A 25,693-nucleotide genomic window follows, 5' to 3' on the forward strand; every position below is an offset into this window, starting at 1 on the left:
TCTTCCTATATATACTTAAATTCTTTTTTCTTTGTGAGGCAAGGTCTCACTCTGTTACCCAGGCTAGAGTGTAGTGGTATCAACATGACTAACTGTAGCCTCAACCTTTTGGGCTCAGGCAATCCTTCCACCTCAGTCTCCTCAGTAGCTGGAACCACAGGCACATGTCACATTGCCCAGCTAATGTTTTAATTTTTTTAAAGACAGGGTCTTGTCATATTGCCCAGGCTGTTCTTGAACTGCTGAGCTTAAGAGATCCTCCCACTTTGGCCTCCCAAAGTGCTGGGTTATAGGTGTGAGTCAGCATGCATGGCAGTTTCACTTTTTTTGAAGTGGTTTGTGTTTTGTTTTGTTTCGTTTTTTTGAGAGAGAGTGTCGTTCTGTTGCCCAGGCTGGATTGCAGTGGCGCAATCTCAGCTCACTGCAACTTCTGCCTTCCAGGTTCAAATGATTCTCATGCCACAGCCTCCTGAGTAGCTGGGATTACAGGCATGTGCTACCATGCCCAGCTAAATTTTTTTATATTTTTAGTAGAGACAGGATTTCCCCATGTTGACCATGCCAGTCTCCAAACCCATGGCCTCAAGTGATCTGCCCACCTTGGCCTCCCAAGTGCTAGGATTACAGGCATGAGCCACCATGCCTGGCCTGAAGTGTGTTTTCACAGGATATAAAGTTCTAAGTTGGTAGTTATTTTCTTTCAACACGTTAAGAATGTTTGGGTGCTTTCTGGCTTCCTTTCTTTTTGTTGAAGTCAGCTACCAGTCTTACTGAAGGTAATGTATTAGCTATAGTCTTGCTGAGGATAATGTGTCTTTTATTTTTCTTTGGCTACTTTTAAGACTCTGTCTTATTTTTAAAGCACTTTGACTATTGCGTGGTTTTCTTTGTCGCTTTATGTGTTCAGATGTGGTTTTCTTTATCGCTTTATGTTTATAGAGTTATTTGAATTTGTAGCTGGATGCCTTTTAGTTTTGGAAAGTTCCGTTATTACCTTTTTATATATTATTTCTGCTCCTTTTTTCTTTTTGGGTCCTAATTATCCATATATTAAACTTAATCACCGTGTTCCACATGTTGCACTTTTTTTCTTTGTTTGGATATTTTCTATTGACCTGCCTTCCAGTATGCTAAAACTATCTTCTCTTTTGTCCAAACTAATCATTTGTGTTTTTAATTTTACATTGTAATTTTGAGTTCTAGAGTATTCCTTTGATCTTATTTTAAAGACTTGTAATACACTTCAGTTCTCTTGAACTTGCTAATTATAGTTATTTCAATGCTTGTCTTTTCCAATATCTGCATCATCTGTTGGTCTGTTTATCTTGTTTGTTTTTCTGTTGATTATTGGTTATATGATTGTATTGTTCTGTCTCTTCACATGCCTGGTAAGTTTTCCAAGGAACTTATCTATTTCATCTAACTTGTTGCATTTATTGGCAAAAAAGTTACTTATAATACTCTATTACTGTTCTTTTAATATCTGTAGAAAGTGTAATAATCTAATATCTGTATAACCTGTAGAAATTTAATATCATTCCCAATACTGGTAATTTGTCTCTGTTCCCCTTTTCCCTGATCAGTCTGGCTAGAAGTTTACTAATTTTATTGAGGTTCTTGAAAAGTTAACTTTTAGTTTAACTGATGGCCTGTAGATTTTCTTATTTCTGCCCTAATCTTTATTTCCTTTCTTCAGCTTACTTTGGGTTTAATTTGTTTACTTTTTCTAGTTTTCTTAAGATAGGAGCTGAGGTCATTGATTTGTGACCTTTCTTCTTTTCTAATGTAAGCATGCTATAAACTTCCCTTTAATTGTTTGTAATTTATTTGTTTTTTGAGACAAGGTCTCACTACTGCTTAGGATAGAATACAGTGGTATGATCATGGCCCACTGCAGCCTTTATCTCTCTGGCTCAAGTGACCCTCCCACCTCAGCCTCCTGAGTAGCTGGGACTGTAGGCATGTACCACCATGCCTGGCTTATTCTTTATTTTTATTTTTATTTTTTTGAGACTAGGTCGCATTCTGTTGCCCAGACTTGAGTGCAGCGGCACAATCATGGCTCACCACAGCCTCATATCTCGGGCTCGAGAGATCCTCCCACCACAGCCTCCTAAGTTCCGGGACTACAGGCGTGTGCCACCATGCCTGGCTAATTGTATTTTTTGTAGAGACAGGGTTTCACTGTGTTGCCCAGGCTGGTCTTAAACTTGAGCTCAAATAGTCCACTTGCCTCAGCCTCCCAAAGTGCTAGAATTACAGGTGTAAGCTACTGTACCTGGCCAGAGTTTATTAAATTTTTTTCTGGAGATAAGGATGTCACTATGTTGCCCACATTGGTCTTGAACTCCTGAGTTAGTTCAAGCAATACTCTTTCCTTGGCCTCCCTGGGATTACAGATGTGAGCCACCATTCCTGGCTGTTTCCAATGTTTTATATATTATCGTTTCATTTTCATTCCATTCAGAATACTTTATAATTTCTTTTCTGATGTCTTATTGCATCTGTAGTTTATTTATAAGTGTGTTACATAGTTTTCAAATATTCAAGTATTTTTCAGAGATCATTGTTATTTTTAATTTAATTCCATTGTAATGAGATAATTTTAAATTTATTTGGATTTATTTTATGGCCTAGAATATATTCTGTCATCAAAGTATTCTTCATGTGCAGTTGAAAATGTGCGTTTTGTTGTTGGGTGGAGTGTTCTATAAATGTCAGTTAGGTCAAGTCTGTTGATTGTTTTGTTTGTGTTTCATAATTTTTGATTGCCAGTTCATTGTGTAGTAAAAAAAAAAAAATTAAGCATTACCAGATAATGGTACATTTTGCTGGGCTGGGAGAGAGGTGGGGGAAGAGGAGGTTCATCTTCTATGCATATAGCCTAGAGAGCTGTATTAGTCTGTTTTCAATACTATAAAAGAATACTTGAGACTGGGTAGTTTATAAAGAAAAGAGGTTTAATTGGCTTACAGTTCTGCAAGGTGTACAGTAAGCATGGTGCTGGCATCTGCTTATAGACTTTTCAACAACCCGATCTTGTGTGAACTCACTTATCACCAAGGAGATGATACTAAACCATTCATGAGGGATCTGCCCACATGATCCAGTTGCCTCTTAGTGGGCCCCACTTCCAACATTGGGAATCACGTTTACATTTCAACATGAGATTTGGAGGGGACAAATATCCAACCCATATCAGGAGTCTGTCATCTTAAATTATGTGGAGGCTGGGTTGCTCTTTTAGTAGTTTGTTATCCTTATTTTTCCAGGTGTTATCTTTTAAGACTTTCATTTCAAACCCTGTTGATCTTGTCCTTTTAGCAGTGTCAGAGGTGGGAAATTTCACTTTGCTTTTCAAAGTTTTTCAGTTAACTCTGTAGCCTTTTACCCTGCACAGTTTTAAAATTCAGCAAATATGCTGAGGGGACTATCACCCTTAAGCTTGAGGTCCCTGTGTGAAACTTATTAGAAGAATTAGTCTCCTGGTTTTGTTATACCAGCCCTATGTGAACACCAAAAGCTGTCCTGGCTTCTGCGTTCCTCAGCAGCAATATTTTACACAGGTCAGGCCTCAATTTTCAGCCTCTAGCCCAAGCCATAATTAGGAAATACTCACAGGGAAAAGACAGATGCTGGAAAAGATTCTCCCCATCTCTGAGGCAGAGGTTGCAGTGAGCCAAGATCGTGCCACTGCACTCCAGCCTGGGCAACAGAGCAAGATTCCGTCTCAAAAAAAAAGATTCTCCCTATCTCTGGAATTTTAGACCTTCTTTCCCATGCTCCCACAGCTCTTCACTACCTTTAAAAATATGATTTTTATTATTCATTTAGCTTTTTAAGTTGCTCTTAGGAAGAATATTGGCCTGCTTCAAACTAGTTTGGCCTTGTTCAAACTAGTTCATTTTACCTAAGTACAATTTCCTGTTATTATTATTGCAGAGATAGAACCTGTCTTTGTTCCCCAGGCTGGTTTTGAACTCCTGGGCTGAAGTGATTCTCCCACTTTGGCCCTCCAGAGTACTAGGATTACAGGCACGAGCTACTGTACTTGGCCCCTGTTATTTTTAAAGGTGTGCAGAATACTTAATATTTATGAGCTCTTTTATGTAGTGTTCTTTAGGTATTTTGTTGTTGGATTTCAGTTTTTGATGTAGCATATATTTTAAAATTGATTTTTATTGGAGTATAATGTATGTATGTTAAAATTTGACCAATTTAAGTATGCAGATTTGGTTTTGACAAACCTAAACATCCTTGTAACCATCCCAATCAAGAAACAGAAAAAAGAAATTATATACTGTTATAGGGTGTTGCTGTATTGCTCAGGTTGGAGTGTAGTGGCAATGTAATGAGGCCTTTGGCTCTCCAAAAAAAAAAAACAGAAAAAAAGTAGCCAGTTGTGGTGGATATGCTTGTGCTCCCAGCTACTCGGGAGGCTGAGATGGGAGGATTGCTTGAACCCAGGAAGTTGAGGCTATAGTGAGCCATCGATTTTGCTGCTGGACTCCAGCTTAGATGATAGAGCAAGACTATCTGAAAAAAAAAATTGTCACTTTATACAAAAAAGGCTGCTGAGATTTTGTTTAGGGTTTTATTTACTCTATAGGTAAAAGAAAATTGGTATCTTAGCAACATTGAGTCTTTTGATCCTTGAACACAATATACCTCTCCATTCACTTAGGCCTTTAATTTTTCTCAGCAGTTAGTATACCTTTAATGGTGGTCTTTATCTTGTTCATTCAGCAAGTTCTTATTGAGCATCTGTTCTGTGCCAGGTACTGTTCAATTTGCTGGGGAACAAAGGAGATGTAAAAGCCCTGCCTTTGAGGAGCTTACTTGCTAACTGAAGAAACCAGGTGAGAAATTAGTGAGTTAAATATATGCTAGATGGGTATTTGTACTGTAGAGAAAACCAAATCAAGGCATAGGGGATTGGAGTCTGTGAACATGTGGGGATAGAATAGATATCTTAGTTTTGGCTGCTTTGACAAAAATACCATAGGCTGTGTCCTGTTGAATTTGGATTGCTAGTATTTTTTTTTAAGACTAAAACAAATCAATATTCATTAGGTTTATTGCTGTAGCTTTCTTTTTTTGTGGTATTTTTTTATGGTTTTGATATCAGGATAATGCTGGCGTTTTAGAGTGAGTTTGAAAATGTTCTCTCCCACTTAGTTCTTTGGAAGACTCTGAGGAAGATTGGCTTGGTGATAGTTGAGAGTAGAATAAGCACCCGTTTCAAGTTTTGTATTGTTCCATTGATGCCCCATTTGACTCATTGTGTATTACAAACTATAATTATTACTTCAGTGCTGGTAATCATAGAGTAGTACAACCTAGATTGAATGGCAAACAAATGTACAAAACATTTTATTACTATTGGGTTCTTTATGTACTAATATTTTATATATTAATGCTTTCCATATTGATGTTTTAACGTTTAAAGGAAAACATCAAGGGTTTACTGAAAAGCAAAAGTTTTGGAATGTGTCTTGAGTTTAATAAACAGGTATCCACTCTTACTACATTTTAAACAAGCACTTTGTATTTATTTTTTTGAGATGGAGTCTCACCCTTTTACCCAGGCTGGAGTGTAGTGGCGAAATCTTGACTCCATGCAACCTCTGCCTCCCAGGTTCAAACAATTCTCCTGCCTCAGCCTTCCAAGTAGCTGGGATTATAAGCATGTGCCACCATACCTGGCTAATTTTTTTTTTATTCCTTTTTTTTTTTTAATTTTTGCCCAGGTGATTAGACTAAAGTCCTGGCTAATTTTTATGTTGTTATTAGAGATGGGGTTTCATGTTGGCCAGGCTGGTCTCAAACTCTTGACCTTAGGTGATCCACCTGCCTCAGCCTCCCTAAGTGCTGGGATTACAGGTATGAGCCACTGTGCCTGGCCTTAAACAAGCACTTTGTAATGGATTTATGAACAGTCATAAAAATCTTTAGTCAGTGAAATGATTTAAATTACTTTCTAGCCAGAAAAATATTCTAATATACATCTAAAATACTTAATTAAAAAGTGTTGAAAAAATATTTGGAGATCAAAACTTTTAGGTCATCATAAAGTAAATTAGTAACCTTAAATTTTGGCTTCATTCTTTGGCATGTGGATATTCAGTTTTCCCAACACTGTTTGTTGAAGAGACTGTTTTTTTCTCCACTGGGTAGTCTTGGCACCCTTGTCGCAAGTCATTTGGTGGTATGTGCAAGAGTATTTCTGTTCTGTTCTATTGATCTATAGTTCTGTCTTTATGTCAGTACCACACTGTCTTGATTACTGTTGCTTTGTAGTGTGTTTTGAAATAAGAAAGCATAAGGTCTTCTAATTTTTCGTTGTTTTTCGAGATTGTTTTGGCTACTTGGGGGTCCCTTGAGATTCTGTATGAATCTTAGGATGGTTTTGTTCCTATTTCCGCCAAAAAATGTCAGTGAGAATTTGATAGGGATTATATTGAATCTATAGATTGCTTATGGACATTTTAACAGTATTAACTCTTTGAGTTTGAAAACATGGGATGTTTTTCCATTTTTTTGTATCTCTCTTTCATTGCTTTTAGCAATTTTTTTGTGGTTTTCAGAGTACAAGTCTTTTATCTCCTTGGTTTATTCCTATTTTATCCACCCTACCTCTCCCCCTTTTAAAAGAAAAAAAAGAGAGAGAGAGAGAGATGGGGTCTCTGTCACCTAGGCTAGAGTACAATGACACGATAATGGCTCACTGTGACCTTGAATTCCTGGGCTCAAATGATCCTCCTATCTCAGCCTCCCAAGTAGCTGGGACTAAAAGTACATGCTTCCATGCCCAGCTAATGTTTTATAGAGATGGGGTCTGAAATTCCTGGTTTCAAGCAATCCTCCTATCTCTGCCTCCCAAAGTGCTAGGATTACAGGTGTGAGTCACCATCTGTGGGTTTTCCTTTTTTAATACTATGGTAAATGGGATTGTTTTAAATTTTCTTTTCCAGTTCATCATTGTTAATGTATAGAAACACAACTGATTTTTGTTTATTGATTTCGAATCCTGAAACTTTGCTGAAATCATATATTAGTACTAACAGTTTTTTTGTGGATTCTTCCTTAGGGCTTTCTGCATATAGAGCATGTCATCTGTATACAGAGATAATTTTCTTTCTTTCTTATTTGAGTGCCTTCTATTTATTATTCTTGCTTAATTGCTCTGTCTAGGACTTCTAGTACTATGTTGAATAGAAGTGGTGAAAGTAGGCATCCTTGACTTGTGCCTGATCCTAGAAGAAGTGTTCAGTCTTTTACCACTAAATAGGATGTTAGCTGTGGGATTTTCATATATGGCATTTATTATATTAAGGTAGTTTCCTTCCATTCTTCATTTGTTGAGTGTTTTTATCCTGAAAGGATGTTGAATCTTGTCAAATGCTTTTTTTCATCAACTGGACTCCTGATTTTTGTGCTTCATTCTATCAAGGTGGTATATTACACTGATTGATTTTTGTATGTTGAGCCATCCTTGCATTTCTGGTATAAATCCCACTTTGACATGATATGTAATCCTTTTAATGTATTGCTGAATTTGGTTTGCTGGTAATTTTTTTTTTTTTTTGAAAATTTAAAAAATCAGTATTCCTATTATTGCTGTGGTTTCTTTTCTTATGTCTTTGGTTTCGATGTTTTGATATCAGGGTAATGGTGGCTTTTTAGAATGTGTCTGGAAATATTCTCTCCCATTATTTCTCTGGAAGAGTTTGAGGAGGATTGGGTTAATTTATTTATTTATTTATTTATTTGAGACAGACTCTCACTCTGTCACCAGGCTGGAGTGCAATGGCACGATCGTGACTCACTGCAACCTCCATCTCCCGGGTTCAAGAGATTCTCCTGCCTCAGCTTCCCAGATAGCTGGGGCTACAGGCACGTGCCACAATGTCCAGCTAATTTTTGTGGTTTTAGTAGAGATGGGATTTCACCATGTTGGCCAGGATGGTCTTGATCTGTTGACCTCATGATTCCCCTGCCGTGGCCTCCCAAAGTGCTGGAATTACAGAGTGAGCCACTATGCCTAGTTAATTCTTTTAAATGATTGGTAGAATTCTCCAGTAAAGCCTCCTAGGCTTTTTTTGTTTTGTTAAGATCTGCTTTTATTTCTTGATTTACTAACTTCAAATTATGTCTATTGACTCACTGCTAAGAAAGATGAGGATTTAGCTCACTTAGTCGTTGTGCTATGGTTATTTTTTCTTTTCTATGGGTCTAAAGTCGTAATGCTAGTGGAGCTTAAGAAATAAAATATTTACTTATTTCTTCTTGTACTTCAGTTTTTCGAAATCATGCCACTAGATTGCTTTATATTCTAGATGACTTTTCATCTTTTCTTCTAATAGTTTGTAATTGTCTTTTTTTCTTGATAGAAAAATATATATCTTTATCATATTCTCAGATGTTTCCTGCTTGGGTCATAATATCTATTAACTGTTAGGTGGAATCCCTTTTCCCTTGGACTTCCTGCTTCAGTCTTGATAGGTTGGAAGTTGCTGTGTATATGTCATTCTGAGATATTCCGTGACTGCATTTCTGGGTTAGATTTACTCTTTTTTAGATGTTATATCTTCCTCTTTTATGGCATTCTTCCTTTTTAGCTGGAATGTATTTTATTATTATTATTTTTTAAGACAGAGTCTCACTCTTTTGCCCAGGCTGGAGTGTGGGGGCACAATCTCGGCTCACTGCAACCTCCGCCCCCTGGGTTCAACCAGTTCTCCTGCTTCAGCCATCCCAGTAACTGGGATTACAAGTGTTTGCCATCATGCCTTGCTAATTTTTGTATTTTTTAGTAGAGACAAGGTTTCACCATGTTGGCCAGATTGGTCTTAAATGCCTGACCTCAAATGATCCGCTCTCCTCAGCCTCCCAAAGTGCTGGGATTATAGGCATGAGCACTTCGCATTGCCTTGAATGTATTTTAAATTAACTTCAGTATACAGAGTACTTAAGATGTAAATATTTTGAATTCTTGCATGTCTAAAAATAGCTTTGGCCTGGCTCATAATTGCTTGATAGTTTGGCTAGTTGTAGAAATTTAGATTCAAATTAATTTTCTCTTACAACTTAGAGGTTTTTGCTCTGTTCTGTTAAGCGTCTAGATGGTAAGATGTCTGTTGCTACTCTGTCTCGTTACTTCCTAAATAATCCTTTTCGTCACTCTTTTGGAAGCTTTAGTATCTTATCTTTATCCGTTGTAGTTGTAGAATTTTATGATTATGTGTTTAGATAGGAATTGTCTTTGCCATTCTTTGCTGGACTCAATAGGTTCTTTCAGTTGAAATGCAAGTGCCTCCCTTCATTTATGGAAAATGTTCTTTTATTATTTCTTTGGTATTATTTCTTGGTCTTTCTGTGTTTGCCCGTTTTGGGATATTTACTAGCAGAATGTTGGCTTTCTTGATTGATCCTCATTTCTTTATCTCTTAAGTTTTCTGTCTTTTTTTATTCTGTATTTTGACAGATTTCTTAAGTTGTATATTTCTGACCTGCGAATGTTTATAAATTGTTAATGAGTAGCTTTTGCTTGTTTTCTGCTGGTATCATTTCAACACAACACAGGATACTAGCTAAAAGTATACACAATGGAACCAGACTGCCAGACCGTGTAGGTTTAGATTCCACCTCCACAACTTTAAAACGAAGACCATAGGCAAATTATTAATCTCTTTGTCCTCAGTTTCTAGTCCACAAGTGAGGTTAATAGTACCTACCTTGTGGGTAAAGGAATCACATTTGTTAAGATTTGTAACAGTTCTTGGCATAAGAGACTCTTGTATTGTTATTTGTTTAATATACCTATTTTTGTTTTATTGAATGTAGTATCTTCAGTAGTCCTTTGAGGATATTTCATTCTGAGATTTCTTCTATGTCCTGGAAAGCTGTGATTTTTTTTTTTTTTTTTGAAGTCAGTTTGATCTATTTATTTTTCTTGGTATGGGTGGGACATAGTGGCTCAGTACTTTGGGAGGCTAAGGTGGGAGGATTTGCTTGAAGCTAGGAGTTGAGACCAGCCTGGGAAACATAATGAGACCCCATCTCTACAAAAAAATTAGTGGAGCATGGTCATGCCTGTCTATAGTCCCTAACTACTTGAGAGACTGAGGCAGGAAGATCACTTAAGCTCAGGAGTTCAAGGTTACGGTGAGCTGTGATTGTGCCACTGCACTCCAGCCTGGGCAACAAAGTAAGGCTGTCTCTTTTAAAAACTAAAAAAAAAAAATAGATAAAATCTTTATCTTGGTCTTTTTCTAGCTGTTGTTTCTTGTATGTCTGGGGATCCTTATTGTTAGTTCATGATTCTTGCTAAAGAACTGTCTTGAGTATATTAGGCAGCTGCTGTTGATTTCCTATATTGTAGTGGTGGACTTATTTTCTCATTGCCGTCTTGGAATGAGAAGACTGTTAACTCTTTGTACATAGTTGGAGCATCTCTTGTTTGCTGGCAAGTTAGGTGTAAGGCAAAAGATCAGGGAACCTGTTTTTAGGCTTAGAAGCTTTCCAATTGCCGTATACATATGGGCTCTACGGATACATTCACACCAGAAGACCCAGTTTCTTTCTGTTCAGTTTAACTGTCTTTAGAAAAAAAAGAGTATTTCACTTTTTGTATCTACAAGGGACACCGGTCTTTGCTTAGTCATTGAGGGGGTAGGGAGAAAGAACAGGTGAAGCTTTCTCCTGTTTTCAGCCTCTTTATCTGCTAACACGGAGCCTAGAATCTCTGAAAGATTGACTTAGACCTCCTCTGTAGCCTTTGATGTATAGATTTTGGGCTGTGCTTTACTTGGTACTGTTTAAACTTAATACACTTGGGTCTGCTTTCCTGTTCTTCAGAAATCTGTGGTAAACACTTTCTCTCTGTTTGTTTCATTGTCTTGTAGATTTATTCTTTTTTGTGTGTTTTTCTCTTCTTATCTGCACAGACTTTCTGCATGGAGGGGTGGCAGACATGAGTGTTTATCATCATCATCTCTTTCAGTTTCCAGGTTTCTTTAAAATAAGGTGTGGGAGAATGAAAGAAATAGTCATTTCACTCCTAAATACTTCAGTGCATTTATTTAAATAAATAAAAGTAATTATTTTTTTTAAGATGAAATTTTGCTCTTGTTGCCCAGGCTGGAGTGCAATGGCATGATATTGGCTCAATGCAACCGTTGCTTCCTGAGTTCAAGTGATTCTCCTGCCTCAGCCTCCCAAATAGCTAGGATTACAGGCATGCACCACCAGGCCTGTCTAATTTTGTCCATCTCAGCCTCCCAAGTGCTGGGATTAAAGGCATGAGCCACTGCACTTGGCCTCAACATATTTATTTTAAAGGACAGGATTCTTTTCTTTTCTTTCTTTTTTTTTTTTTTTTGAGAGACAGGATCTGGTCTTGCTGTGTCACTCAGGCCAGAGTGCAGTGGCCCAGTCATATAGCTCACTGCAGCCTTGAACTGGTCTCAGTGGTCTTCCAAAAGTACCAAGGTAACAAGCATGTGCCACCGTGCCCAGCTAATTTTTTAAATTTTGTAGTAGAGATGAGGTCTCACTGTGTTGCCAAGGCTGTTCTCCATTTCTTGGTGTCAAGTGATCCTCCCACTTAGGCTTCCCAAAGTGTTGGGATTACAGGCGTGAGCCATCACACCCAGCCAGTATTTTCTTTCATAACCTCAGTATCATTACCACACCTAAGAAAATTAACAATAAATACTTCCTTAATATCATAAAACACCTAGTTCATATTCAGATTTTTTCAGTTGTTTCAAAAATGCTTTTTTGTTGTTTTATTTGAATCAGGATTTGAATCAGGTACATACCTCCCAGTTATGTTTTTTGAGTCTTTTTAAAATTTTCTCATTTTCAGTCATGCCTAGATAATGATTGAATCTTTTTTTAAAAAAGGTATATTTGGGAGAGGAATGACATCAGTTTGTAGATCACCTTTGATAGAAAATGTTTGAGCAAGCTATATGTTGTATAGTTTTGTTCTCTCTAATATCCTAAGAAAACAAAACCCGCCCCAAACATGCTTTCGTTTTTGTGGAATGTTTTAAACACATACAACAGTATATAGAACAGTAAAATGAGCTATCTACCCATCACCTACTTTTAGTAATTTATTTATTCAAGACCTCTTGTTTCATCTATACCTTAATCTCCTCACCCTCTACTAATATTATTTTGAAGCATATTCCACATATTATTTATCCGTACCACAATAAAGACTTCCAAGTCTTTTTACCCTCCATGTTGAAGGAACTGGGTCAATTTTTCTTTATAGTGTTTCATGTTCTGCATTTTCTTATTACTTTTGATGTCATTTTATTTATTCCTTTCTTGTATTCATGTAACTGGAAATTTGATGTGAGACAGTGTTTCTCAACCTTTTTTTTATTGCCTTCTTAAGGAGTTCTAAAATTTTTAGAGCTTTTTTTTCCCTAACTGTCTACACTGCATCTCTTCCCCAGACCTGGGGACAGACACAGAAGTGTGATTTGGAGGGTGAGAAACTGTTTAAATTTACTGTTTAAGATTTCTTTGCCTTCTCGAATGTGACATTGCTACTGTTGAGAATGTATAATCTAAAGGTTCATAGATTCTAGTTTGACTCTTAACAAGAATATTCTGTAAGTAGTACTGTTACTACATTTTATATCATGATATGCGGTTGCCGCAGTGTTTAAGATTGATCATTGAATTCAGTTGGTTACAATATGATCCATTGTGAAATTCACCATTAGTTTTTCTCCTAATGGTTTTTAGTATACATTGATGATTTTTGCCTATTTATGTCATTTCTTTTGTTGTTCTTAGTTGAAATTTTTCTTTAAAGTACTAGCTGTCAGTACTTTGGCCCCTTTGCCTACCTTGAAATACAGTTTGACTGGACAGGCAAGGAAAATGCTTTGTAAATTTCCTATTATAGGTTGAATATCTCTTATCTGAAATGCTTGGGATTAGAAGTGTTTTAGATTTCAGATTTTTTCAGATTATGAAATATTTGTAGTATACTTTTCAGTTGTATATCCCAAAAATCTGAAATGCTTCTTTGAGTGTCATGTCATTTATCAAAAAACTTCATATTTTGGAGCATTTCAGATTCTGGATTTTTATATTAAGGATACTCAACCTATACTTAGATGCATTTTTTAAATTAACCCTTGGCATACCATCAGTACCCACTGGAATTTTATTTTATTTTATTTCATTTTGAGCAGTTCTGACTATGGAAGGACTAATAATTTCATGACTGCCATTTTTTCTTCAAGGTCTTTGAAAGAAGAAAGGTAAGATATATGCAAAAAGTTTTTTTTATTTGGCCAGGTGCAGTGACTCACACTTGTAATCCCAGCACTTTGGAAGGCCAAGGCAGGCAGGCAGATCAGTTGAGGCCAGGATTTCAAAACCAGCCTGGCCAACATGGTGAAACCTCATCTCTACTAAAAATACAAAAAAAAGATTAGCTGGGCGTGGTGGCGGGCGCCTGTAATCCCAGCTACTTGGGAGGCTGAGGCAAGAGAATTGCTTGAACTGGGGAGGTGAAGGTTGCAGTGAGCCAAGATCGAGCCATTGCACTCTAGCCTGGACAACAGAGCGAGACTCTGTCTCAAAAAATATACATATATAAGCCATCAAAGATTTCAAAAAATTATTCAACTATTATTTAATGCTGAAATTACAAATAAAGTAGAAATATTGGTAAGTTGATAGGAAATTAAAGATATATATTAGAAATCTGGAGAGGTATTAGAAATCTATTTGAAATGTATGTGGGGATGTATCTGGAGAGATGTTAGAAATGTATGTGAAACCTGGAAGCAGTACAAGATGAATATGCTCCAGATTGATGCATGGATGAATTAGTCAGTCAGTTGCATTCAGAGGACATTACCCATGTCATGTAGATACACTTTCAAAGCCTGAAAAAATGGAATAAAAATTTGGTTGTGTTATGTTTAATTTTTAAGTGTCGGTAATTTTTTATTATCCCTTTGTGCTTGTATAAATTATTCATAAAATGACTTGAAAACATAAAGCGTCCATTGAACCAAGAAGGTGTAAATAGTGATGACTGTTCTGTATCCCGAGGGTTGACTTGATATTCTAGCTACTCTTTGGTCACAAGTGAGAGTTTTACATTTGTTCGTTTGTCTTATGGTAAACAATGCAAATAATATGTTACCATGCTTCACAATTTCTTTTTATTCAACCTGGCCCATCTCTGGCCAGTAGGAGCCCCTTCAAATTTGCTTCTAAATCTTTTTGATATGACCATATTAGGTTTTGATAGCTTCCTTGCTTTCAAGCTTGGAGTTAGTCATTTTATATGGTTCAGAATTAGAGTGTGTGTGTTTGTGTGTGTACACATGCATATATGTATATTGTATATGGAGATGCATTCATGTATATGAGAGAGGGAAAGTGTGCACTCATAAATACATATATATGGTGGAAAGTGTACAGATGTGGCAAATTGTTAACTATTGATGAATCTAGGTAAAAAATATATGGCTGTTAATCTTAATCTTACTATTCTTTAAGGGGTAGGATACCTATTTAAGTTACCTGTTTTTCCAACTACTTATTCTGCTCTTGAGGTTTAGCATGTTTTCTTATGTTTATTGGTTCTTTATGTTTCTTTTTTTTTTTTAATAGTTTATTACTGCTTCATATCTTTTGTCTATCTTTTTTTCTTACTGATATGTAGTATCTTGTTAGGAATTTTGAATACTAATCTTTTGTGGTATATTTTCTCAGTCCATGGTTTGTCTTTTCATTTGTTTTTTGGGGGATTTTGGGGATTAGAAAATTAAAAATTAAAATTAAATTAGATTTCAGATTTGAAATAGAATGGATCCAAATATATTAATTTTTTTCTTTAAAATTTGTGCTTGCCTTGTTTTCCTTTAAGGTTTATGATAGTTTTAAAAAGTTATTTTCTCCCCTATCCATATGAAGATATTGTGTGTTTTCTTCTAAAAAGTTCTGTTTTGCCTTCGTATTTGGGTCTGACACTTGGAATTTATGTTTATGTGTGGTAAGAATGAAATCCAATTTAATTTTTTGCCCTATTTAAGTAGCTGTTGTCTCTGTACCATTAATGGATAGTCTATTCTTTCCCTCTTTGTTTATAATGCTACCTGTTTAGTATATGTATCACTTTTTTTTTATTGCATTTTCGGTTTTGGTGTACATTTGAAGAACATGCAAGATAGTTGCATAGGTACACACATGGCAGTGTGATTTGCTGCCTTCCTCCCCATCATCTATATCTGGCATTTCTCCCCATGTATATGTATGACTTTATTTCTGATCTTCTATCTCTATTTTGAAGGACCTGTATTATAAGGTTTGATTATTTGTAGGACTACTCTTTTTGTTTTCTTCTTCAAATTACTGTAGCTTTTCTTAGTCTTTTGCTCTTCCACATAAATATTAAGATCGGTTTGTTTAGTTACATACACACATATACATATACCATATGGACACAAATCAATATAAAATATTAATAAGACTCACATTGCATTCATAGATTTATTTAGAGAGCACTTAGAGGCGAGGAAACTGAAATTCAAGCAAAGTGAATAATTTGTTCAAGATATCTGAGTCATACTCTTTCCTTTGCATACTTGTGAGGGCCAGTAATTCATGGGGCATTACCACTATGGTATAACAGTAGCAAGAATCAGAATTTTAAGAGCACCAACAGACATCTAAAATGTGTAAGTGAGCTCCATGAAACATAGAAATTTGGTCTGGGAATGGTGGCGCACGCCTGTAATCCCAGCACTTTGGGAGGCCAAGGTGGCTGGACCACCTGAGGTCAGGAGTTCGAGACCAGCCTGACTAACATAATGAAACCCCATCTCTACTAAATACAAAAAGTTAGCCAGGCATGGCAGCACATGCCTGTAATCCCAGCTACTTGGGAGGCTGAGGCAGGAGAATTGCTTGAACCTGGGAGGTGGAGGTTGCAGTGAGCCAAGATCGCGCCATTGTATTCCTGCCCAGGCAACAAGAGCGAAAATCCATCTCAAAAAAAAAAAAAAAAAAAGTAGAAATTTGAATTTATATGACAGATAAATTAGGGACACAAATACTGTAGTTTGGCTTACAATTGAAATTATTTTTTTCCAGTACATTTTAGAAAGTAACCATTTTACCAACGTTAAAATCATACTTTTGTAAGAGAACATCTGTAAAAATATTGTAGACTGAGCAAACAGTGAGCATAGACTTGGAGGTGTGACAAAATTTGGTGTATGTAGGGAATAGCAAGTAAATAGGAAAGGTTAAATCATGGGAGACTTGGAAGAAATAAGCCTGAACCCTGGGGACCAAATCTGGAGTTCACAAAGGAGTTGTTATAGGGAGCAATTTTTATATCTCAAGGAGTTTGAGTGACATGATCAAATATGAATGTTAGAGTTACGTGATATAAAGCAAGGGATGGATTCAAGAGGGCTGGGACTGGAGGTAGGGGATAGGAAGAGGAATTTATGAAAATTAATTTCTGTCACAGAATTGGGAAAATTGTGAAGGAGTAAGGGAGAAAGAGAGTAATGCCTCTAAAATTTGTAGCTTGTGTGAATTTAACATCACCTCACTTTGTTTCCTTAGAACTGAACTTTAGTATTCAAAAGACTTGGGAGGGAGAAAAACCCTATGAATTTATATATTTTAAATGTATATTATAAAATTAATTTATATTTGTAGCAGTGGGATACCTGTGTCAACAGTCTGTTCTACCTCAGATGTTGTTTTCTAGGAGTAGGCTAAGACAGTTCATACCACAAAAGCAGAAATTCATAATTATATTTTTAGAGTGGAATTGTTCACCAGTTCATCTGCACAGTAGAGAAAACTATTGCTGTTAGTAAATAAGATGTTGATGACCCTTGGATACAGTTGACATCATAATTCTAAAGCGTTTGTCTGTAATTAATGGGAGCAAGGATCATAGAAGTCAATGATTAGGAGAAAACAGATACTTCACTTGAATTGGTGTGGGGACAATGATAACTTTAAGGATGATGGTATGAGGTTGTTGCTTTTGGTGGCCTTAAAAAAGTAGTTAGATTTAGCACAAGTAATTGCCAATTTAAGGCATACCCTGGAACCCAGAGGGCTTCTATGACAGTTTTTTTTATAGGATAACGGAATCTTAATCCTGTTGACTTCACGAAGACTATGCCAAAAAGTTGGCCTTGAATCTGATTATTAAGGTGATACCACTGTAGAGAAGACTAAGTATGTAACCTTGACAGGTCTTCGGTGTCTGAGTCAGGGCCCTAATAGGGAAAGAGTGAATCCTTGTACTTAAGAATATTTTCTTTTTTTTTTTTGAAACGGAGTCTTGCTCTGTCGCCCAGACTGGAGCACAGTGGCAGATCTTGGCTCACTGCAATCTCCACCTTCTGGGTTCAAGCGATTCTCCCACCTCAGCCTCATGAGTAGCTGGGATTACAAGTGTGTGCCACCACGCCTGGCTACTTTTTGTATTTTTAGTAGATAGATGGTTTCACCATGTTGGTCAGACTGGTCTCTCACTCCTGACCTCAGGTGATCCACCCACCTTGGCCTCCCAAAGTGCTATTCTTAGCCTTTTGCTTTTCAGGTGTGAGCCACCACTCCTGGCCCAGTGACGTTATTCTTAAGATATGCCCCTGCCAGGACTTATTCTCTTCTGATTAATAACTATAGTCAATGTCTTGGCACAGCCCAAGAAGAGAATTACAAGCCCCACTCTGGAAAGAGCTATCCTGTATACAAAAAGAATTACAGGACTGCAGGCTCAGTGGCTCGCACTTGTAATCCCAGTGCTGTGGGAAGCCAAGGCAGGAGGACCACTTGAGGATAGGAGTTCAAGCCAGTCTGGGCAACATAGTGAGACCTTGTCTCCACAAAAAACTTTTTTAAAAATTGGGGCCAGGTGCTGTGGTTCACCAAGTCCGAGATCAAGGTGCTAGCAGATTCAGCATCTGGTGAAGGCTCGTCCTAGTGCCTGTAATTCCAGCATTTTGGGAGGTCAAGGGGGCAGATCACAAGGTCGGGAGATTGAGACCATCCTGGCCAACATGATGAAACTCCATCTCTACTAAAAATACAAAAAATTAGCTGGTCACAGTGGCAGGCTCCTGTAATCCCAGCTACTCGGGAGGCTGAGGCAGGAGAATAGCTTGAATCAGGGAGTTGGAGGTTGCAGTGAGCCAAGATCGTGCCACCTCACTCCAGCCCTGGTGACAGAGTGAGACTCCGTCTAAAAAAAAAAAAAAAAAAAAAATTGGCTAGGAGTGGTAGTGTGTGCCTGTAGTTCTAGCTGCTCCAGAGACTGAGGCTGGAGGATCACTTGAGCCTAGGAGTTTGAGGCTGTAGTCAATTACGATCACTCCATTGGACTTCAGCCTGGGCAACAGAGCGAAACCCTATCTCTTAAATAGAAATTAAAAAATGCAGAACTTCAAAGCAGGTATGAGAATGTTTTGAAAGATGTTGGAATGGGTTAGGAGCAGAATATAAGGTTAGCTAGAGGAAAATTTATTGAAGATACTCATTGATGATCTGGGATTCAGTGTCATTCAAAGGAATTGAAACAGCTTCTTATAGTTTGCTGGTTGTCTTAGTCCATTTGGCTGCTGTAACAAAGTATCTCAGTCTGAGTAATTTATAGGCAACAGAAATTTGTTGTTTACAGTTCTAGAGTCTGGGAAGTCCAAGATCAAGGTGCCAGCAGATTCAGTATCTGGTGAAGTCTCATTGTAGTGCCTTCTTGCTATGTCCTCACATGATGGAAAGGGAAGGGAACAAGCTCCCTCAGGCCTTTTATAAGGGCACTGATCTCATTGATGAGGGTGGAGCCCTCATGACCTAATCACCTTCCAAAGGCCCTTCATCTTAATACTATCACATTGGGGATTAAGTTGCAACTTAAGAATTTTGGAGGGGCGCAAACATTTAGACCATAGCACTGATATAATTCTTTGAAGTCTGGGCACAGTGAATGTGTATAGTCAACCTTTTAAGCAAAGAAAATGGTGCTATGAGGAAAACAGTACATATTTGGGATTTTTGTTTAGGGATTAATACCCTGTGGGAAAATTTTTGCTGGATCTCTTATGTCTCTTTAGCACTGGTCAGATAAATTCTCCCCCATCTTCTCTCCTCTGCATTTACCCCAGATAGGCCAGTTTTCTCATGGCTCTGCATAGCTTGGTAATGTCATACCTATTGTTTGCTTTGTCTCCTTATCTGCCTTATTATCTGTAACTTTCTCTTCATATCGTGACATTATGTCTTCCCTTCCCTAAGTGTCAGCTTATAATTTTTGCCTTAGGTTATCCTTTTAAAGTGAAAACAGTAGCTCCCAAACTTCTTTGACCACAGCTCACAGTAAGAAATATATTTTATGTTGTGACCTAGTACACATAATATACACTCATAAACACATATCTGAAACAACAGATTCAGGAAATACCCTTTACCATAACTAGGTGTCCTGCGCTCTGACTCCCCACCCCCACCATATTTCATTTTTAAAATGCTGGTTATAACCCCTGTATTTCTGTACCAGAGGGTAAAAATGTTTGTAATTTTGTTAAAGGTATTGACATAATGTTCTCTATAAAGTTTATATCAATTTATACTCCCCCCAGCAATGTATGAGAGTAATGACGAAGCCAACATTCTACTATTATCCCATAATATTAATGAAATTGATTTTATAATTCTAAAACTCCCCCCAAAAATATCTCTAGGCCCAGTTGGTTTCACTGCAGAGTCTAATCTATACAATCTCTTCTAGAAAACAGAAAAGAAGGGAACATTTCAAGTATTATCCTGATACTACAACCAGGCAAAGGCAGAACAACAATAACAAACTAAAAACCAGTATTCTTTATAAATAGAGACACAGAAATTGTTAACAAAATACTAGCAAATAGAATTCAACAATAAATAAAAAGAATCTTATACTCTAATAATCAAATGGGATTTATTCTAGGGATACATGGCAGGTTAAATATAAAAAATCAGTATGATCTGCCATGTTAACAGGCTTAAGGAAAAATCACGATCTTTTCAATTGATCGTTTGTCCAAAATAATATTACCAACAATGTATTCAATTATGTGTGCTTTTATATACGTATGTCTGTATGTGCTTATGTAAAAGTGAAATGAATGACAGAAATGATACAAAGGATGGGAGGGAGGTATTAGGATTATTTTCTGATACTTGCACTACCCATAAAGTGATTTAGTGTTATTTGAAAGTAGACTTAGATTCGTTGTAAATGTATATTGTGAATTCCAGGGCAACTACTAAAAAAGTAAAAAAACAAAAAAGGAAGTATGCTAAGAAAGGAGAGAAAATAGAATCATATAAAACTACAACGGGCAGAAAAAGACTGGAAGACTAAAATATGAATAAAGAACAGAAAGCAATCACAAATATGGTACATACTAATCTGTGTCAGTGATCACTTTAAATGTGAGTGATCTCAGTATACCAATTAAAAGACAGTGCCAGAGTGGATGAAAAACCAAGGCCCAACTTTGTTTTCTGCAAGTAACTCACTTTAAATATAGATATGTAGATTGAAAGAAAATGGTTGGAGAAAAACAGTATGTTAACACTAACCGAAAGAAAGCATGAATAACTATATTAATTCAGACAGAGCGGCTTTCAGAGCAAAGAAGTTATTTGGAATAAAGAGGGATATTGCATAAATAATGATAAATGGGTCAGTTCTCCAAGAAGATACAGTAGTCCTAAACATGTATGCAGCTAACAGTGGAGTATCACCGCATGTGAAGCAAAAACGGATAGAACTGCAAGGAGAAACAGATCAATCTACTTTTATAATGGAGACTTTAATACCCCAGTATCAGAAATGGACAAATCTAACAGGCAGAAAATCAGTAAAGACATGGATGAACTCAACATTGCTGTCAGACAACTTGATATAATTGATAACTGTAGACTGCTTCATCCAATAACATCAGAATACACATTTTTCTTAAGTCTACATGAAACACTCACCACAAGAGACAAAATTTTGGCTCATAAAATGTACCTTAACAAATTTAAAAGAATAGAAGTCAGACAGTGTCTGTTCTCAGACCACAATAGAATTAAAGTAGAAATAAGTAACAGAAAGATAGCTGGAAAATCCCTCAATACTTGAAGATTAAACAACACTCTTAACACATGGGTCAAAGATTCTCAACAGAAATCTATTATTTAAATTTTCATGTTTTTTGCCACACTACACTGATGTATCAAGAGAAATCTAAAAATATTTTGAACTAAATGAAAATGAAAACAACTTAACAAAATATGTGGGATGCAACAAACACAGTGCCTAGAGGGAAATTTATGGCATAGAATGCATATATTAGAAAAGCATAAAGATCTAAAAGTTTCTATCTTAGGAAACTACAACAGGTAGAGCAAATTAAATCCAAAGTAAGCAGAAGATTGGAAATAATAGAAATTAGAGCAGAACCAGTGAAGTGGAAAACAAGAAATCAATAGAGAAAATCAACAAAACCAAAAGCTGGTTCTTTGAAGAGATTAATAAAATTGAATGCTTCCAGCTAGGCTAAGGAAAAAGGACACAAATTACTAGTAAAAGAAATGAAAGTAGAAATCATAACAGATTCCCATGGATATTAAAAATGTAAAATAAAGGAATATTATGTACAACTCTGTGCCCACAAATTTGATAACTTAGATGAAATGGACCAATTCCTTTAAGGATGCAATCTGCCACAAGTCATACAAGAAATAGATCATCTGAATAGGCCTATATCTATTAAATTGAGTCAACAATTCTTTATAATCTTCCAAAATAGAAATCACCAGGCCCAGATAGGTTCATTGGTGAATTCTAATTCTACAAAACATTTAAGGAAGAAATTTTACCAACATTAATGGTCTCCTTTGCAAGACAGGAGCAGAGGGATTACTTTCTAACTCACTCTGTCAGGCCTGTATTACTCTAATACCAAAACCAGACCAAGATATTGCAAGAAAAGAAAACTAGACCAATATCTCTTATGAACATTGATGAAAAAATCCCCAACAAAATATTAGCAAATCAATTTCAGCATTTATAAAATGAACTATATGCCATGATCAAGTGGGATTTATCCCAAGCATGTAAGAAATTAATATAATCCATCATATTAATTGGCTAATGAAAACAAAATCGTATGATCGTATCATAGATGTTTAGAAAACATTTGACAGAACCCAACACCCATTCATGATTTAAAAAAATTAAAAAAAAAAAAAACTCTCTGTAACTGGAAAACTTGGAATAGAGAGGAACTTCTTCAACTTGAGAAAGAACATCTATAAAAAAAAATCTACAGCTCAGCAAAGTGGGAGGGGGATAAAAATGTTCTAAAATTAGATTTTAGTGATAGTTGCACAACTCTGTAAATATACTAAAAAAATGCTGAATTGTAGGTTTTAAATGTGTGACTGTTATAGTATGTGAATTGTGCCTCAGAGTGGTGTAAACAATAATTTTTTTAAACGAGGTAAAGGGACATAACAGCCTAAATGCAGTAAAGAGCATCACTGAATTAGGTGTTGGTGTTGGGATATGAATGGAAAATTTAAAAGTGTTTTATGAATGTGAGAATAAAACTGTAGCTAATGTCATATGTAATGGTGAGAATCTAGAACTTAAAGTTTCCAGTAAGATTAGGAACAGGATAAGGATGTTCCCTTTTACCACTCCTTTTCAACATCATACTGGAAGTTCTAGCTAATGCAACAAGATAAGAAAATGAAATGTATACTGATTGGGAAAGAAGAGATAAAACTAATTTTGTTTGTAAGATGATATGATTGTCTGTGTAGAAGATCCAAAAGAATTGACAAACAAACTGGAATCAATAAGCACAAGGTAGCAGGATACAAGGTTAATATGCAAAAGTAGTTTATGTTTGTATATACCAGCAGTGAACAAGTGGAATTGTAAAATTAACAACATAATACTATTACATTAATATCTCCCAAAATAAATACTTAGGTATAAATCTAATAAAATATGTATAAAATATGTACAAGGAAAACTTCAAAACTGATGAAAGAAATCAAACAAGAGCTAAACAGATGTTCATGGATAGGAACACTGTTAACAAGATGTCACTTCTTTGCAGTTTTATTTTTAAACTCAATATAATCCTAGTCAAAATTGCAGTTTGTTGTATATATCAACAAACTTATTCTAATAAGTTTATATGGAAAGGCAAAAGACCCAGAATAGGCAACTTAAGATTGAAAAAACAAAAGAACAAAGTTGGAGATTCAACATTGCCTGACTTCAAGACTTACTGTACAACTATAGTCATCAAGCAGTGTGGTATTGGTGAAAGCATAGACACATATTTTAATAGATCAGTGGAACAGAATAGATAGCCCAGGAATAGACCCACATCAATACAGTCATGTGTCACTTAATGACAGGGATACATTCTGAGATGGGAAATGCATTGTTGGATGATTTTGTCATTGTTCAAATATCATAGAGTATATTTACACAAACCTAGATGTATAGCCTACTCTGCACCTAGGCCTTATGGTATAGTGTGTTGTTCTTAGACTGTTCAGCATGTTACCGTAGTGAATACTATAAGCAATTTTAATATAACAGTAATACTTTGTGTATCTAAACATATCTAAACATAGAAAAGGAACATAAAAATACAGTAAAAGATGATGGCATACTTTATGTAGAGTACTTACCATGGAGCTTGTCGGCTAGAAGTTGCATAGGGTGAGTCAGTGAGGGAGTGATGAGTGAATGTGAAGGCCTAGGACATGAGTGTATACCACTGTAGACTTTATATACACTGTACTCTTAGACTACGCTAAATGTGTTTAAAAAGTAATTGCACTACAATGTTACGATGGCTACAACAGCTATAAAGTCACTAGACAATAGGAATTTTTCAGCTCCATTATGATCTTATGGGACCACTATCATATATACAGTCCGTCCTGAAACATTGTTGTGAAATGCCTGATTGCATAGTCAACTGATGGTTCATAAAGAAGCAAAGACAATGCAATGGAGAAAAGATGGTCTTCAACAAATGGTACTGGAACAACTGAATATCCATGTGCAAAAAAATGAATCTCGGCAGACCTTATACCCTTCATAAAAATTAACTCAAAATGGATCATAGACCTAAATGTAAATTGTAAAAGCATAAAACTCCTAGAAGTTAATATGGGAAAAAATCCAGATGACTTTGAGTTTGGCAGCGAGTTTTCATCCTCAACATCAAAGACCTCCATGTTAGAAAAATTTAAATTTAATTAAAATTTAAAGTTTCTTCTCTGCGAAAGGAAAGTTTTATTCTTATCAAGAGAATAAAAAGACAAACCACAGACTAGAAGATATATGCAAAAGACATATATGATAAAGGACTTTTGTCCAAAGTACACAACAAACTCTTAACAGTAAGAGAACCAACAAACCATTTAGAAAATGGGCCAAGTACCCTGAGAGATACCTTACCAAAGAAGATATACAGATGGCAAAGAAGCATATGAAAAGATGCATCATATCATCTGTCATCATAGAAATGCAAATTAAAATGAGATATCACTACATACATATTTGAATGGTGAAAATCCAAAATACTGACTATCCCCAGTGCTGGTGAGGATGTGGAGCAGTAGGAACTATCATTCGTTGCTGATTAGAATGTAAAATGGCACAGCCTTGTTGAAAGGCAGTTTGACAGGTTCTTACAAAACTAAACATACTTACCATATGATCTAGCAACCAAAGAATTAAAAATTTATGTCCATACAAAAATCTTTATATGGAAATTGATAGCATCCTTTTAAATTATTGCCAGGGCCAGGTGCAATGGCTCACACCTGTAATCCCAGCCAGCACTTTGGGAGGCCAAGGCGGGTGGATCACCTGAGATCAGGAGTTTGAGACCAGCCTGACCAACATAGAGAACCCCTGACTCTACTAAAAATACAAAATTAGCTGGGCATTGTGGATGCCTGTAATCGCAGCTACTCGGGAGTCTGAGGCAGAAGAATCACTTGAATCCTGGAAGCGGAGGTTGCAGTGAGCAGAGATCACACCATTGCACTCCAGCCTGGGTGACAAGAGTGAAACTCTGTCTCAAAAAAGAAAGAGAGAAAGAATAATAAATAATTGCCAAAACTTGGAAGCAACCAAAATGTCTTTTACCATGTGAGCTGATAAACTGTGGTATATCCAGGCAATGGAATGTCAATCAGTGCCAAAAAGAAATTAGCTATCAGCCATGAAAAGACACGGGGGAACATTAAATGTGTATTTACTAAGTGAAAGAGGAACCAATCTGAAAGACTACATATTGTATGATTCCAACTTTATGACATTCTGGAAAAGGCAAAATTATGGAGGTAATAAAAAGATGAATTTGGGTATAGGGTAAGTGAGGGGAGTGATGCATATGCAGGGCACAGAGGGTTTTTAGGACAATGAAACTATTCTGTATGATATGATGGTGGATGCATGCCATTATGTTTGTCCAAACCCATAAAGTTTACAGCACTAAGAGTGAACGCTAAAGTTAACTGCAAAGGATGTGTCAGTATAGGTTTGTCAGTTGTTATAAATGTATCACTCTGGTGGGGGATGTTGAATATGGGGAAG

At 36.4% G+C, this 25,693-nt stretch overlaps 1 protein-coding gene across 5 annotated transcripts in view; it reads left to right on the forward strand.

Moving 5' to 3' along the window:
- The window catches only part of CLOCK (clock circadian regulator), a 112,887-nt gene that overhangs the window by 7,926 nt on the left and 79,268 nt on the right, over window positions 1–25,693 (forward strand). The window contains exon 2 of one of the 5 annotated variants that reach the window (XM_037742594.1): window positions 4,779–4,859. The exons of the other annotated variants lie outside the window; for them this stretch is intronic. The gene's annotated coding sequence lies outside the window, so the exon portion shown is untranslated. The remainder of the gene's footprint in view (window positions 1–4,778; window positions 4,860–25,693) is intronic. 5 annotated transcript variants of the gene reach the window in all.

Source organism: Cebus imitator, unplaced genomic scaffold (assembly GCF_001604975.1).
Source record: "Cebus imitator isolate Cc_AM_T3 unplaced genomic scaffold, Cebus_imitator-1.0 Scaffold124, whole genome shotgun sequence".
NCBI classification, from domain to species: domain Eukaryota; kingdom Metazoa; phylum Chordata; class Mammalia; order Primates; family Cebidae; genus Cebus; species Cebus imitator.